This window comes from Papio anubis, chromosome 3, assembly GCF_008728515.1.
Source record: "Papio anubis isolate 15944 chromosome 3, Panubis1.0, whole genome shotgun sequence".
NCBI lineage: Eukaryota > Metazoa > Chordata > Mammalia > Primates > Cercopithecidae > Papio > Papio anubis.
Window position 1 is genome coordinate 33,931,418 of NC_044978.1, and position 18,285 is coordinate 33,949,702.

Consider the following 18,285-nt stretch of genomic DNA (forward strand, 5'->3'; position numbering starts at 1 on the left):
CCTCTCTATCTTTGCATCTTCATTTTGAAGGTTCCTGTGTTATGTAACACTATGATCAATTAAATTTGTATGCCTTTTCTCTTACTAATTTGACTCTTGTCAGTGATTTTTCAGCACATCTTCACAAGTTGAAGGTAAAGTTTTCCTTTGGTTCCTACAACACCATAGAAAGCATTTTAAAATATGCATATAGGGTAAATATGTCCATTGCCTCCAAGCCCTTTCACATTTCCTAGTCTCACATATTTTTAAAAAATATTGGTAAATGCCAACCGAAACTGTAGTGAGATTAACTGATGGTATGAAAATCTTTGTATTATAAGGAGTCGTTTTCTCCTTAAACTTTTCATGTGCTAAATCTATACATTTCTAAAAGCAATTTTAGGAGTCTAAAATAACACAGCATCAACTCAAATTATGTGATCTAAAATATCCATCTTATGATAATAGTCCAATAATGCCCCATATTGTTTGAATATCCACGGGGTACATCACAAGGAGTTAGATCTTTCTGTGCTGGTCGAACCTCGTCTACCGCAGCTCAGGATCCTGGTCTCCTCTGGCTGGGCTCCTTTTCCTCAGGGTCTGCAGATGCCCTCACAGCAAATACTCATACACTTAAGAGCCTTTAAGAGCTTTGAAAAGCGCTAAACTCACTCTGAAATCTAAGAGAAGAAAGCCAACCATCCTCTCAACAAATATCAGGAATCCATATCTTTCTTCTTCTTGCCTCCCCAGTGAGACCTGACAACAAGGACACAAATTTCCCAATGAAGGCATTTCCTCGGAATCCAGTACTCGCTGCTCTCAGTCCTAAACGCTGTGTCCTGAGGGCGGTCTTTCTATTTACCATATGCCAGAAAAACAGCACAAAGAGGGAATAATAAAATGACAAACTGTGTTTTCCTTTAGAGACCTTTTCCCTAGAAATGGTTCATTAACCAAACAGAGAAACCAATCCACAAAAACCATCCTAAGGTTTTGAATGTTTAACATCCTCGGCAGCATTGGGCCACACTGCCCCCTGGAGGTCGTTTGTGGGTATTGTGCAGACTCTCACTGAAATAAAAGGCACAATGTGTTTCAGACACGCGGAAACTTTTCCTGAATCACATCCTTTGATTTGGAAAATTTGTTTTCTTGTTTTCAAGTTTTGTTTGTTTGTTTGTTTGTTTTTTTGAGTGACAGAAGGAGAAAGCATATGAATTCCTGGTATTAATTGAGGGAATTAATTGAGGGAGACTTCCTCCCCCTAGAATTCAAAGCATAGAGCTCTGGCTGACACAGAAATCTTACAGAATAGAGTGGGAACACTGTTAAAACTGGAATGTAGATATGCTTTGATTAGGGGTCACTTGTTGTAATAAGGTGTCTAAAAGGTTTTTCATAATGCCTGGCACATAAATGCCTACAATATATTAAACGGAAGAAGGGAGAGAGGGAGTGAGGGAGGGAGAGAAAATCACAGTACAAAGGGCCAGCCTGAGATACAAGGTATGGATACTGTGGGCGTTGTTTCAGGTTTAAAGTTGGACGACACCAACCCATCCTAACCAACACCTTATCCAGCCTGCTCCCTCACTTGTATTGATACATGTCCCACCTCAGCATCTTTTACCCCGGTTTCCCAGATCTGGATGGTCTGGGAGGCAGATAAATGATGAAAGAACTGTGTCCAACAGCTCCAAGGTGGAAAAAGAATCTGAGAGCTGGTGGCGGAAAAGCAGAAAGAGTTATTCTGTAAGAGAGAAAATTCCTGGAGAGACTCAATCTAGAGAAGGCAGCCAAAGGGTGGGGAGCAAATAGGTGGTGAGGAGCAGCCCTCTAGAGGTGTCAGTCCAGAACGATGGCAAAAGCCATGGCTGCCGCAGCAGAGGAAGCGCAAAGCTGCAGACAGTGTCTCACATGTATAGATTATGTGTTAGGCAGCCCATTTCCAAGGGACAACAGAAAGAATTAGCACCGAGCTCAGGACAGGATCCCAGAAAGAGAAGGACTAATTTTTCTGCATACCACATACTGGCTCGGACTATCTAGATATGGGGTTCTACTGTAAATAGAATCTGTTTACTCTCAAAAGCAAGTGACACAAGAGAAATTTAAATTTACAAATAATGCTTTTATAAAAGTTATTTTTCTTCCTCCTTCTTTCTCCTTCCTTTCCTTCCTTCTTTCCCCCTTTTTCTTTTCTTTCTCCTTTCTTTTTCTTGCTCTTTCTCTTCTTTCTCTTTCTTTCCTTCTTTCTCTTTTTGAGGCAGGTTTTCACTCTGTCACCCAGGCTGAAGTAGAGTGGCATGAACACAGCATACTGCAGACTGGACCTCCCTGGCTCAATTGATCCTCCCACCTCAGCCTTTCAAGTAGCTAGCACTACAAGGATGCATCACCACACCTGGCTAAATTTTGTAATTTTTATAGAGATGAGGTCTCACCATGTTGCCCAGGCTGGATAAATTATTTTCTTTCAAATTGTTGGCAAAACATTTTAATATAACAAAAACCCTCTTGCTCTTCTTTAATGTTAAACATTTCGGAAAAATCTAAACACAGAGCAATAATAATAAAAGAAAACATTTTAATATTTAAAAATATGTCATTTTCACCCAATCAGGGAACAGTTGAGGGGACGGGTGCGGTGGCTCACGCCTGTAATCCCAGCACTTTGGGAGGCTGAAGCGGATGGATCACCTGAGGCCAGGAGTTTGAGACTAGCCTGTCCAACATGGTGAAACCTTGTCTCTACTAAAAATACAAAAATTAGCCAGGTGTGGTTGCACGGGCCTGCAGTCCCAGCCACTTGGGAAGCTAATATAGGAGAATTACTTGGACCCAAGAGGCAGATGTTGCAGTGGGCCGAGATTCCACCACTGCACTCTAGCTTCAGTGACAGAACAAGACTGTCTTTAAAAAATAAAAATAAAAAAGGAAACAATTGACAAATTTGAGTTAGTTGCTTATTGTAATATTAATATATTCAATCTAGGTATATTTGAAGACATACCACACTTTTACCATTAAACTTGTTACATTGTTATATTTTCATAGCCCAAAGTGTGTCCAGAATTTGTTCCTTCTGGTGGGTTCTTGGTCTCCCTGACTTAAAGAATAAAGTGGCAGACCCTTGCAGTGAGTGTTACAGTTCTTAAAGGTGGTGTGTGAAGTTTGTTCCTTCAGATGCTCAGATGTGTCTGGAGTTTCTTCCTCCTGGTGGGTTCGCGGTCTCGCTGACTTAAGGAGTGAAGCTGCAGACCTTCGCCGTGAGTGTTACAGCTCTTGAAGGTGGCGCCTCCAGCTTTGTTTGCCCCTCCTGGTGGGTTCATGGTCTCGCTGACTTCAGGAGTGAAGCCACAGACCTTCTGCACACCTTCTCAGTGAGTGTTACAGCTCATAGAAGTATTGTGGGCCCAAAGCCTGAGCAGCAGCAAGATTCACTACGAAGAGTGAAAGAACGAAGCTTCCACACTGCAGAACATGACTCCAGCTGGTTGCCCTACTGGCGGTAGCGAGCTTTTATTCCCTTATTTGGTCACGTCCTGCTGATTGGTCCATTTTACAGAGCTCGTTGGTTCATTTTACAGAGTGCTGATTGGTCCATTTGTACAGCGTGCTGATTGGTCTGTTTACAAACCTTTAGCTAGACACAGAGCACTGATTGGTCCGTTTTTACAGAGTGCTGATTGGTGTGGTTACAAACCTTTAGCTAGACAGAAAAGTTCTCCTAGTCCCCACCTGACCCAGAAGCCCAGCCGGCTTTACCTCTCAAAAGCACAGAGGGACAAGCCTTACAACTGAATATTGATAAAAATGGAGTAATTTGGGTAAACTATAAATATACTCACATATTTGGGAATAAACTGAGATAAGTTTTACCTTTAATTTTTCCAAACTGATTTTCTAAACATTACTTTGGTCACCAAAAGTTGTGTTAAATTAGAAAAACTCCTCATAGAGTGATTTTCCCCAAAACAAAACAAAACAAGCAATAGGTTTTTTTAAAAAGGAGGTTCACAAACTGAGGATTCCGGATTAAACATTTTAAGATATCCAAACTCACACACACATAAAACAAATAATTAACCTTGGAAAAAAGTCTACCCTTAAAAATACAAAACAAACAAACAAACAAACAGATATATATATAATGCTTGTTTTTAACTAAAATACTGTTCAAATATGAGGGATAAATTATGGCGTTGCTCAGCAGTTTTGATGTGAATCACACCAGTTAAATTGAATGTCATCCTTGGCAATATGAATAAGCCTGGACTTATCATAAGCCTCATAAAATATTCAGATGATTTGTTTTTTGATTTGTTTTGTTTCAACTGTTATATTCAGATATCCAAAGAAAAGTTTTAAAAAATAAAGTGAAAGGAAAAAAGGAAAGGAATAGAGTGAGACAATCTGAATGCTGAATGATAGAATTGCAGTATTCATGTCAAGGCGTCCTTTAATACCAGCTGTCTCCCTATTCACTCATTTCATTCATTCAACAATTATTGAGTGTCTGTCATGGACCAGGACATATTCTAAGCTCTGGTGATATATTCAACAAAACAATGACCCTGTTCTTACTATTTTTGTTGAAAGAGACAGAAATTTTTAAACAAAACAAATAAACTACTAAATATATAATATCCTACTGTAATAAGTGCTTAAAGAAAAATGATTTAGGGTAATGGAATAGAGAAGGGTGAGAAGGGTTGGGATAGAAGCTGGCAACGTGGGCATCTCTGATGTGGTGACTTCAGAGGAGAGATCTGAATGCGGTTCTTAGCATCTATCTATGGGGATTCCAGAAGAAAGTATTAGGTGGGGGGCTGCAGATATAAAGGCAGCAAGCTGCAACAGAGTCAAAAATGGGAAAAGTAGTAGTAGGAGTAGTCCAAGACCAGAGTATGTAGGGCATTGTAAACACTTATGAGGATTATATTCTGACAGATGTTTGTGACACACCATTGAGCTAGCTATAAAAATGATGTTTTAAATGCCCACAAAGAAAATGGTAAATAATAAACATAGGCTATCAATCTTATTAACTACATAGCTGGTACCAAGTGATTTACATTCTGCATATTTCCATTACCTCAAATGCAATCAAGTTAGTTTTTTTTTCACTTAGCATAAGACTATAATGTTGGCCAGGCGCGGTAGCTCATGTCTTTAATCTCAGCACTTTGGGAGGCTGAGGCAGGTGGATCACAAGGTCAGGAATCCGAGACCAGCCTGGCCAACATAGTGAAACCTTGTCTCTACTAAAAATACAAAAATTAGCCCGGTGTGTTGCAGTCCCAGCTACTTGGGAGGTTGAGGCAGGAGAATCAATTGAACCTGGGAGGTAGAGGGTACAGTAAGCTGAGACCGCGCCACTGCACTCCAGCCTGGGCGATAGAGCAAGACTCCATTTCAAAAAAAAAAGAAGAGTATTATGTTGAATATAACTTTCCTTTTTTTTGAGACAGAATCTCACTGAAACAACGTGTTTCATCTCTCATTGATGACTTCCACAGTTCTGATTAGAACCCATGGTATGCCTCCTGGGAGATAATCTCTACTGTACAGATTAAACATAATAGGTACCAACAGTAGAAATTGTAAAATAATATATCACATGTTAAATTATAAAAAAATATGACTCTATTGATCTAAATATAATATAAGATAGTTGTTTCTCACCCTCCCCACTTGTAATTCTTGGTCAGTCTAGTAAACTGCATACTAAAAATCCATTATCAATCAGGTAGTTTTTATGATACATCCATGTTATTCAAGTGCTTATACAATAAAGCTGCTATTTAGAAATCTTTGCCAAAATCAGGAAAAATGCTCTTCTCTTTTTACGAGGCCCTACTCAATTAACTGAATCTTTCCATGAGTGGTCAAATAAATATTTAGAGTTCCAGAAGATAGGAATGAATGGAAATGTGATTATTCCTACATTTCTACTCAAATTCGTAAAACATATTATGCAATAATTACATGTTACTTATACGTATTTCTCAGTCTTTTTCTACTAGACTTCAGTTTAATTTAAAAATACTGACCAGCTAAATTATTCTTATCTTTAGGGAGGTGAAAAAAAAAGAGAGAGATTTGTTCAGGGAAAGAGAATGCCATTGGTAACACTCCCAAAGTGAGATGGAAACTCGACTTCCTGAGCCTGTTTTATAACCTAGATAAGATGACATCAGCTATAACTTATCTTACTTTCTTGGGGCATTTTGTGACAATCATCTTTTATATTAAAAAAGTTATACATAATTATTATGAATAATTTTTTTACAAAGAGGAAAAAAGTAATTGCCAGATTATTTTGAGCTTCCATTTTGTTACTTTGTAACTTGCATATATTTTCTCAGTGGAACATAACCTTCAATGCCTTGCACACCATGCCTAGGAAGCAACAGTAAGATTTTGCCAAATCCGTCTTTCCCAGATGAAGCAAAGATTACCACATGTCAAACATTCAAGACTTTTGGTCTACAAGGAAGGTTTATTCAAAGATGTTCTGGATCAGTGGGCTAAATCTCTCCCAAATCTACCCACAATTATACTTTTAAAATTTCACAATTTCTACCAAATGGTTATTCTCTCCTTCTTTCAAACTTATGCTTATTTGGAAAATCTTAAATAATGGTTTTGCTTCCCACATAGAGACATTCCAGGCCGAGCACGGTGGCTCACGCTTATAATCCCAGCACTTTGAGAGGCTGAGAAAGGGGGATCATCTGAGGTCAAGAGTTCGAGACCAGCCTGGCCAACATGGTGAAACCCCATCTCTATTAAAAACACAAAAATTAGCTGGGAGTGGTTGTTCATGCCTGTAATCCTAGCTACTCTGGAGGCTGAGGCAGGAGAATTGCTTGAACCTGGGAGGTGGAGGTTGCAGTGATCTGAGATCATGCTACTGCACTCTGGCCTGGGAGAGAGTGAGACCCTGACAAAAAAAAAAAAAGATAAAAAGATAAAAGAAATATTCCTATGTCTAATATAGGCTTGATTTTCCAATTATTTTATTTATTATTTATTTATTTTGTATTTATTATTTGTTTTTGGAGACAAGATCTCACTCTGTGCTGTCGTGCAATCAGTTCACTGCAGCCTCAAACTCCTGGACTCAAGCTATCCACCTGCCTCAGCCTCCTGAGTTCTTGGGACTGCAGGCTCACACCACTACCCAGCTAATTTTTTTTTTTTTTTTTTTGAGGAGGGGCAGGGAGGGTGTTTTGTTTTTGTTTTATAGAGACAGGGTCTCACTTTGTTATCCAGGCTCAAATCACTTTTTTTTTTTTTTTTTGAGACAGTCTCGCTCTGTCGCCCAGCCTGGAGTGCAGTGGCCCATCTCTGCTCACTGCAAGCTCCGCCTCCTGGATTCACGCCATTCTCCTGTCTCAGCCTCCCAAGTAGCTGGGACAACAGGTGCCCACCACCACGCCCGGCTAACTTTTTGTATTTTTAGTACAGACGGGGTTTCACCTTGTTAGCCACGATGGTCTTGATCTCCTGACCTCGTAATCCGCCCACCTCGGCCTCCCAAAGTGCTGCGATTACAGGCTTGAGCCACCGCGGCTGGCCGCTCAAATCGTTTTTATATGCAGCAAAAGAAAGATGAGATTCAATAGAACTATAATTCACATAAAATAGAATCTTGATAAATAAGGAAAACTTCACTCTCTTTATAACGTGATTCTTCCTGAATTCATCATACATTCAATTAGTCAAAACTACATTCTGCTCTTTCTTTGGCCTTCTTTAAGACTTGGTCATTAATTTTTAATTAATATTCACTGGCCGTAATGCTCAGAACATATTAGATTTGCAAACTTCATCAGACTACCAAGGGCAATGTTATATCTGAGTGGAAGGAACAGGTCTGATCATAACCCATACATAGGATCACATTAACCATGTGAAAAGAGGGTGTTGAAGGAGGAATCCCAAAATTGAGAGAGTGATAACAAATCTGAATGTGATCACTATATTAACAACCAGTTACCCACCTTGTAGAACTTTTAAAACTTTAGCACATAATTTATTCCCAAGATAGAACTAAGCAATGTAATCTCTCAACCACAATGAGACAATAAAAAAGGAACCAGCTTACATGTCCAAAAACTAAATCACCTCTTCATATCTTTTTCAATAAAGAAGATATCTATTTTTCTTCCATACATTCTGTATACAATTTCTCAGCTTTTGTGATATCCCTGGTAGTAGTCTAGGCCTTTGTGATATATTTAGGGAAAAAAATAAGGAAAAGATCATATTTTTGCTGGGGGAGACAGATGATTAACAATAAATCTAATACATAAATTATGTAGCATGTAAGAAGATGAAACTTCTATGAAAACACTACAGAGTATCATAAGAAGAATGAAAGTGGCTACGGGGAAGGGCCTATTGCAATTTGCAATAAGTGAATCAGGGTAGACTTTGTTGAGAAAATGTCATTGACTAAAGACGTAAAAGAAGTGAAGAAGCAGCTCATGTAGCTGTGTGAAGGAAGGGTATTTCCAAGAGGAAATAGGGAGTGTAAAGAGCCTAAGGAAGCAACGTGCTTGGCCTAATCAGGGAATGCAAGGAGGCCAGCATGGCTGGACCAGGGTGAAAGAAAAAATCAGCTAGGAAGGTGATGCAATAATCAGGCCAGGGATGATTGCGACTGGGACTAGAGTGGAGGCAGTAGAAAAAAAGAAAAATGGTCAGATTTGGATAGTATGTTGAAAGCAGAGCCAATATAATTTTTCACAAAAACAAATTCAACATTTGTCATCCACATGTCAGTATTCATTATCCATAGATCATCATTAAGAGAAGAAAAGAAACAGAGAGAGAATTGCCATTTATTGAATTGAACTCTGATCTAGACAACAGTAGCAAGTTGATGGTAAAGGGATGCAAAACCAACACAGGTCTCTGTGGATTAATAATGAGTTTCCAAATCTCTTGAAGATTCTGCTAGCTTAAAATTTTTAAAACAACTAAAATGTAAAGAACTTTAAATATACGCATGCCAAAGAGTCAAAGTAGACTTATTTTGTTGTCATGTTTTACAATAGGCTTCTGAAAACACAGCTGTTAGAGAGAACTGAGTGAAATAATCTATACAATAAGAGCCACTTGTCTGAAAAAAAAAAATTCCCAAAAGATACTCAGAGTGGACAAGAGCCCAGGAAGGAAACGTCACAGTAGAAAAGTCCTGGGAAAAGTGAAGATGCCAAACAAAATGCTAATTTGTAACAATAGAGGGAAAGTAATGAAATGTCTTTTATAATTGCCAGAGTTATACAGAAAACCCTCCAGTCCCTATTCACATAACCCCCATTAACCCAGACCTTGAGTCCTTTTTGTGTCCTCTACTGAACTCAGAAACCTGGATGTCCTAGAATATTTAGTATCACTTTTCTCAAGGGGAGCAAAGTTTACTTAAAACAAATATTACACTGATAATAGATAACACATGTGTGCTACATGCCAGGCTCAGATTATCCTGTATGACAACACCCCTATGTAGTAATTGTCTCTTTATCCCCATTTTATAATGATGAGTCTTAAGTCAAAGGAGTTAGGTGTGTCCAATGTTGCATAGCTAGTAAGTGGCAGAATCCAGTTTCTAATACAGAACAATGCAAGAGGGTTTTTGGTCACCTCTATGAAAAATCACAGTTTTCTGAGTAATAAGAAGGTAATTGTCTGCAAAGCAAACTGAATAAACAGAGTTGTGAAATAAAATTACATTCTGAGCAAAAAATCCATCATTTAATGTTTTTCCTCAGTTGTGATAAGTTTAGTTCCATACCTTGCCTGTGCAACTTAATTCAGACCTAGGACACCATTTCCTCACTTCTATGCCTATTTAAAACTCACCACTCAATGCCTTACAACCTCCTTTATGCCTTTCCTCTCATTTTGACTCATATTTCCCTGTCCCTAAAGGGCTTATATCTTCACTGATGATTCTGGGGCTTAATCATACTATTTGCCTTGTTGTTGAAGTGTTCCTTGTAAGTGTATCTGGGGTGATAACTACAGGCAAAAATTGATGTCAATAGGTGCACTGAATTGGTCATTTTCTATCATTGAACTTTGCACTATTTATGGTTTTCCATTTTCAATCAGCAGCAAACAGAACAAACAAACTGATATGGTTTGGTTTGTGTCCCCACCCAAATCTTATCTTGAACTGTAATTCCCAGGTATTGAGGAAGGAACCCAGTGGGAGGTGATTGAATCATGGGGGTGGTTTCCTCCATGCTGTTCTTTTGACAGTGAGGGAGTTCTCAGGAGTCTGATGGCTTTCTAAGTGTCTAGCATTTCCCCTGCTTGCACTTCTCTCTCCTGCCACCATGTGAAGAAGGTCCTTGCTTAACCTTCACGTTCCACCATAAGTTTCCTGAGGCCTCCCCAGCCATGTGGAACTGTGAGTCAATTAAACCTCTTTCCTTTATAAATTATCCAGTCTCGGGTATTTCTTTATGGCAGTGTGAAAACGGACTAATACACAAACAAACATCGTTTAACTTTGCAAATCCAGAAAAAGTCAATTCCAGATTAAAAATCAGTCTTTTCTGTAACTGCTCAGAAATCAATGCAGTATTGCTTCCCCAACCTTCTCTTTTGTGGGAAGGGCTTCTATAGGGCATCATAACAATCAAGATGGGGAAGGCACGCAGAGAAGTGGGACATCTTTGATCTGTGACCCTCCTCTGTTCTTACAGGCTTCCACAGTGATGGGATGGGTCAGCCAGTTCTTGCAACTGGCCTTTGTCACCATGACATAGGTTAGCTGATGTTCAAAGTCCTACACACCCTCCTTTGTTTTCAGTTGGCATATTCAACAGCAGAAACTTTCAATTCTCTGGCTCACTCCCTCTCACTTCTAGGCACTTTTGGGAGCCCTAGAAACTTTGGAAAATTCTCCCACCCCATTCTGGGCTTTGGGAGAGCAGGAAGCCACCTCAGACTCCTTTTTGCCTTGCCTTGCCATATTTGCTAAGCCCTACTCTGGTTCCATTCTGGGCTTCTCTAAGAGGGTTGCAGTGCTCTTAGACCATGTCCTGGGAAATAAGATACAAATACTCTATGCTCTAGGATTCCTTCCCTAGAAATTGTACGATGTTCTATCTTCTTCCTCCAGAACATAGGATGTGGTCTCAGTAGAGGGCAGTAGGAAGCATCCCACAGTAATCTTTAAACTATTTTTCATCTTTCTCTTCCTCACAGCTCCACTCCTACCTCCCAACATTATTATAAAAAGGTCTTTTCTGAGCCAGGCGCGGTGGCTCATGCCTGTAATCCCAGCACTTTGGGAGGCTGAGGCAGGCAGATTACCTGAGGTCAGGAGTTCAAGATCAGCCTGGCCAACATAGTGAGACCCCGTCTCTATTAACAATAGAAAAATTAGCTGGGCGTGGTGGCACATGCCTGTAATCCCAGCTACACTGGAGGCTGAGGCAGGAGAATTGCTTGAGCCCGGGGGAACGTAGGTTGCAGTGAGCCAACATCGAGCCACTGCATTCCAGCCTGGCCAACAGGGCAAGACTCCGTCTCAAAAAAAAAAAAAAAAAAAAAAAACAAAAAAAAAAAAAAAACCCACAAAAAATAAAATAAATTAAAAAAAGAAAAGAAAACAAAAATTATACTTATTACTTCATCCTGTGTTCTTCTCTGCTCTGTGGTTTTCTGATTAAAATCTACCCTGCAAATCCTTTAGACTTTGCTTTTAATATGCAATGCTAAAGTTTTCAAGTTCAAAGTTGAATATTAACTCTCTTCTTTTGTTCTGTATGTATGTAGTAAGAAACCTACTTGAAAAGTTGTACATATAAATAGTCATTGATGAGACCTGAGCCATAGGGGAATGGATAGTAGTGAAAGACCTTGAAAACCATAAGATTTAAAATAAAAATTTTGTTCTACTAGTATGTCTTCTTATCAATAACTAAATGCAACCTTTCTATAGCTTCTGACTTATATATTCCCAGAGCTAGGCACCTAGTTGTATTCTTGACACATTAAGTGAATAGATAAAGTGAAGACAAGAAAAAATAGCTACTGAGAAATGTTTCAAAATGTGTTAACATGCTTTGGAAAAATGCAACATTAGTAATAATAACTGTAATTATACTAACTGTTGGGGCCATGAACCAGATGCTGTTCTAGTGCTTTGTGTATATTTACTCATGTAATCCCCACAAGTCCTGTATGAGTTAGGTACTATAACGAAGTGCACAAAGGTAAAGCGATTTGCCCAGGGTCAAATACTAGAAATCTGGGAAGCTGAATTCCAACCAAGGCTGTTTAGCTCCATATTTTGAGCTCATACCAACTCTGCCACTGGTACCTCTCAGTAGAATTTCTTTATGGATATGCCAATTATTAAAAATACATGCAAACTTATGCCAGACCATTCAATGCATGTTACACAACCTCATCTCTGCCTTCAACCACTTTGAACTTGAAATTATTTTCTGATGCTTTCCCTGAAAACTTTGGCCTGAAAATGTTAGATGTTGAGATTGTGGTGCCTCCTGTTTTTGCATTTGTTTTCCTTCTTTCTCTAATTACAGTGGACATTCGGTGAATTGTTTAAACAAATGTGTCTTTTATTATCATTTCTTAGATGCTGGCTTAGAGTATTTGTCTCTCTAACTCATATCTGCATGACAATTATCACTGTCTGTGCTTTTTCATCCTGTTTTCTGTTTTTCCTTCAGGACATTTTGGAGGTTAATTTTCCAGACTGTCCTGTCAAACATAGCAAAGCCTCACTTTACCTTACTAATTATATGCAAACATGTGTTGTCTGAGCTAAGTTAATGTCCTTGCTACCTGCTGCCCGGACTTTTTTATGACTCCAAAATGTCATCCAAAGTATCCTTCCCACATCTGAAATAGCACAAAAGATTTATTCTGCTAAAATCCTACCTTCTCATATGTCAAAGGCATTGAACATTACTGTGATAGGCAAGACCATAGCAAATCATAACCAACAAGCTTTAGCAATATCTGTCCCCTGCCATATGCTACATACTTATCCTGGTCCTGTGTAATACATTTCTTTAAAATAGGTCAAAAGCTATCCAATGACAGGAACCAGGATTTCTTGAACTGAAGCCAATGGTATATATTACGGGGATGCTTGGTAAACAATGATTAAAGACAATGACAATGATGGCACATTTGTGCTAACTGGCCTTAAGTTAATGTTATAAAGGGGAGAGTTTCCTCCCTGTGATTAGACTGAATCAAGAAGATCATAGTTGTAAACCACATAAATATATATTATGCTTTCCATAATGCAAGATTTTGTCCTGCAACCTAATTTATATTAATGCTCTCCATTTTTAAATTTTTTTATGCTTTTATGATCACTTAGAAAAAAATCTCAATTGCATATTCATAGTCATCAGTATCACTCACTAATATTTAGGTTTATCAAAAAAACTTATAACTGTTTTAATTTGAATATTAACATCTTTAATATTCAGATTTTAGTCCAGATTTTAGTCATGAGCTTACATTACCATGTCAATTTTGAGATCAAATTCTTCAACAGAAAGTAGTAAGAAAATAATCTCACCTCACTTTTTTTTGTCTCCTACAGCTAAAAAATCAGAAAACAATGAAACAAATTTTATATGTCTCTAAATTAAAAATTAAATAAATTTAATTGCTGGCAGTTTTAAATAAAGTTTAATTGTAAGTTTACATAGTTATAGTATTTATTCCTCCTATGAAAATAATGATCAATACACATCAATTTGAATTAAATAAATAAGCATTTAAAAAATAATGATAAATTTTAGCTGTTACTATACATTTCTCCATGACAAATACTTACCACACATACACAACACACACACACACACACACACACACACACACACACACACAGACCGGCAGTGTCCTCCCAGATAAATGATTGGAGCATTTTACAATGCATCAGTTGGGAGTTTCCCAAATAGGAGATCTGGCAGACTGTCTAAAATATTATAGATAAACTCTGTCAATCACAACCCTCCCAACACTCCCATGCTCAAAGAGTGTTCAATCAGAAGTGTTTTACTTCTGAGCAGAGCCAACCACCAGTTGTAAACATTTGAAGAATAATTGCAACTTTCAAGAAATAAAACAACAACATCCAAAAACCTAGAGAAAATAGCAATAGAACCAGGAACAAAAGAGAAACATGTAAAATGCTAATTAGTGATCTCATACAGATATAAAAAATATTTAGCAGTTAATTAATAAGAGTGGCAGAAGTAAGCAAAAATAAGCAGAAGGGTTGGCTGGCAGAAAGAGATTTCAGGTGTCTCTGAGAAATAAAACAAAAAGGCAAGTAACTGGAGAATATAAGGAGGGGAAAAAGAGCTGAAAGATTGATCCATGATGTTCAACTTCTAAATAAGGAAGAGTCTACAAAGAAATAAGGAAACATGAAATATGAAATTATCAAAAATATAACTGAAGACAATTTTTCAGTACTGGAGGACTTAATCTTTCATTGAAAGGAGACCAAATGTTTAGAACAAATAATGAAATTATAGCCACTCCAATGCACCTACTTACAAATTTCAGAGAAGCAGGAATATCAGTCCTAGAATTTTCCAGAAAAAAATGCAACAGAAACAAAACTTACATTTCTCAACAGCAAAATTAGATAACAGAAGACATAAATGTAATTCCTTCAAACACCCAAAGAATATTGTTTGTTATTTAAAAATAAAAATGTAGGTTATTTAATTGATTTGTAACACTTACTTTTACATACAAAGAAAATTTACACCATGTCTCCCTCTTAAGAAGCTCTTAAAAGTTATGCTTCAAGGGAAATAGAAGAATACACCAAAAAAGGGAAAGACATAGAAAGAATATAGAAAAGAGTGAACAAATCCAAGAGATAGAAGAAGATAAAGCCAAGTTTTATATTCACAAGAGAAAAACTTACCTCATGAAGCAGGAGGGTATGATGTAGGTTTACAATTGTCAATGCTGAAAATTAATACAATGATTGACACACTAGAGAAGCTCAGCAGTACATTTTGAGAAGTAGAAGACATGACACCACCAAATCTAGACCTGTCCCAGAAAAAGTGGCAGCAGTAAAATGTAGCTACGTTGGTAAGAAACAATATACAGAAGATATGTGCACTCTGGAGTGAGAATGTCACTTGCAAGTCCTATGACTTTATATTCTGAAGATGGACATAAAAATACCTTATCTTCTAGAATCTTATCCTTGAATTTCAACAGGCTTGTGACCTGCTTGTAACCAGCACAAAGCAAAAAGTAATATTGCATGACTCCCAATGCTAGTTCATAAAAGGCAATTCAGCTTCCTACTTATTAACTGGGTCAATTTCCCCCACCCCTCTTTGTAGTCCAGAGATACCATGGTAAAAATCTGACAGCTCTGGGCTACTGTGCTGTGAGGAAATCCAGATCACACAGAGAGGGCACCTGTAGGTGTTCTAGATGACAGCCCCAACTGAGATTAAAACCAAAAGCAACCATCAACTGCCAGATTTGTGAGTGGAAAAACCTGCAGATGATTCCTTGCAGATAACCAGCCCCGACTCTGCTTAGTCCCTGCATAAATTCCAGATAGCTTAGAACAAAGACAAGCTATAGCTGCCGGACACCATTCAAACTTCTGACTCATAGAATACATGAGCATAATCAATAGTTCTTAAGTATCGGGGTGTTTTATTTTGCAGCAGTAGTAACCAGAACAGATAAATAACATAATTTTGCTGTGCTTCTGATTCCTTATCTGTAAAATGGGCACAATAACACCTTAAAGACAGTGGTAAGGATTTTAAAATGTGTAAGAGGAATTTATAACAATGCCTAACACTAAACACTCAGTGTCTGTTGTTGTACTACAACAGCAGTTGTTATTATTGTTGTTATTATAAATATTATTCATCAACCTCAAAAATCTGGAGATAGGAAGTGAAACATAGGTGTCTGGAGTACTGCCTATAACAATAAGCTGCTAAAGATTCCAGTATTATAAATTTTAGCAGAAATTATCTAAATTTACTGGAGGCCTTGTTATTACACTTGGGTAAACAAACTATTTTTATGTCTTCCCTTTTGGCTTAAGATAATATAACATCTATGTTTCTACAAAAAGAAAGAGAGTGGGAAACAGAGAGAGGGGGAGAGAGACTGAGAGACATGTTGATTTTCTTTTTTTCTTTTTTTTTTAAGTTTAAAGGAAACAGTTGAAGAATCCAAAAATGATGTAATTATATCAAAAAAGGGAAACTGGTGGCAGGGAATGAGTAGGCTCAATCATATCTGTCATAACAGAAAGTAAAAAAAGATTTTAAAATTATATATTAAAATATGGTAGCTGAATTATATTAAAGATGGTTTTTATGAAAATTCATTACAACTAAACCAATTGCTGGGGTCTGTCCCGCAGACCCTGACCCAAAGACAGATGAATAACATATACTGACATAGATATTTTGGCTGTCAGGCCCGCTGAGGGTCCAGGCCACTTACAGACACCAAGGAGGGTGCTGTAAAGAGTTGCAGCTCCGGCCCCTCTTGGCCAGCAAAGCTCACATTTATTTAGTAGAGATTAATTGACAAAGGTTTTAAGTGAACACCGCTATAGGGTAATTGACATTGCTGACCTCCTGCATTGAGAGCAATTACCCACCTGGGGTAATCAAAGGTTGGTCTTAGGACCACATGAGTAAACAAGCTATTTGGATAAGCTCCCTTAAATTCCTGTGTACGTACTCTAAGTTATTTACTCAAGGTAAGGATTAGGCTGCCTTCAGCCAGATTTATTACTGGAGCTTATGCAAACCGCCTGGCCTTCCAAGAAGGTTTGTGCCTATTTTTTATAACTATCTTTAAAATGTTTCCCACTAGCCTGACTGAACTCCCACACTCTTAAACATTATTTATTGCCTTTAGAAAGACTGGGTGCCAAAAGTGTTGGATTGAGAGACCAAGGGAATCATTGCCTGTTATTGTAAGTTCTTTAGTTCTCTTTGATTTTTATATTGTATACTAGTCATTTTAATTAAAAGGTTGAAGATTTTCAATAAAGTGAAAGCCACGGTTATTTGAAAAGATGTAGATCAAAAGCTACAAAGAGTCTCAAGGTACACTGTAATCTGATCTAAACTTTCTGTTGGTCAAGTGATGCTTCAAGGAGCAGAAAGAAGCCCTGTTGTTCTCAGGCTGAAGATTGCTAATATTTTTACAGAGAACAGGAGCATCTAAGAAGTTCTCATCAAGTAAAGTAAAATGACATTTCCTGACAATACAAAGGCTGCCTGCAGAAGAATATGAAAGGCAATCCAGGAATCATCTTAATGTTTAAACAAAGAAAAAATGTATCCAAAATCTCTTGGATTAAGAGTACCTTCAATGTCCACACAAAAGATACAGACACAATCCCATATTAAAAGAATACACACTGTAATAGTTGCCCCTATAAGCAAGAAGCTTTGTTGCCCCTACAAGCAAGAATCTTTGCAACAGATGCAAAATCTTTAGAGATGCTTGAGTTTTCAGAACCTCTGCCATCCTCCTGAAGTGAAAATGGGTTTAAAATAAAAGATAATAAAATCTTCTGAATTAGGCAAATTTCCTGGGAAGTACAGCTATGAAGCATCCCAAAATATGTATATCATTCTTAATCATTTTAAGAAAGCCAGAAAAAGCAATGGAAAGAAAATTAAATTGAATGTGTGGGATTCAAATAGGGAATGCAAATTGGACATACTTGAATGACTCTTAGTATAACAAGCTATTTTGGTGTTCCTTATGTAAATAAGTTCAAACAAATTGCAGAGTTTGAAAAGAAAATCAAGCCTCATGCCTGCAAAATCTCACATCAAAACCAAAAATGTTTTAAGTGGAATCATCTAATATTATGCAAAAAGATAAAATCTTTCATGCTTATGTATATATTCATAAACTGTACATTATAAGGAACTACATGCCTTAATGATGTTACTATATGCATTGATGAATGAAATGGCATTACGATAAATTTTGCTACTTCTAAATTCATTTAATATTTTCTTTTTTGGCACAATAAGACAATGAGGTTTTTCAAGACATTTGTCCTGTGCCACTACCTTTTACTTTGCCTTTTAGCTGATTTCTATTGTATTAATTTTACAAAAAAAAAAAAAAGTTTCTTGGATAACACAGCATCAGACTTCTGAATTTGCAAGAAATTAAGCATTTAATAAAATAAAGTGCTTTTTTTGTTTTAATTTTTTAGAATAAAAGCATTTTAAGACA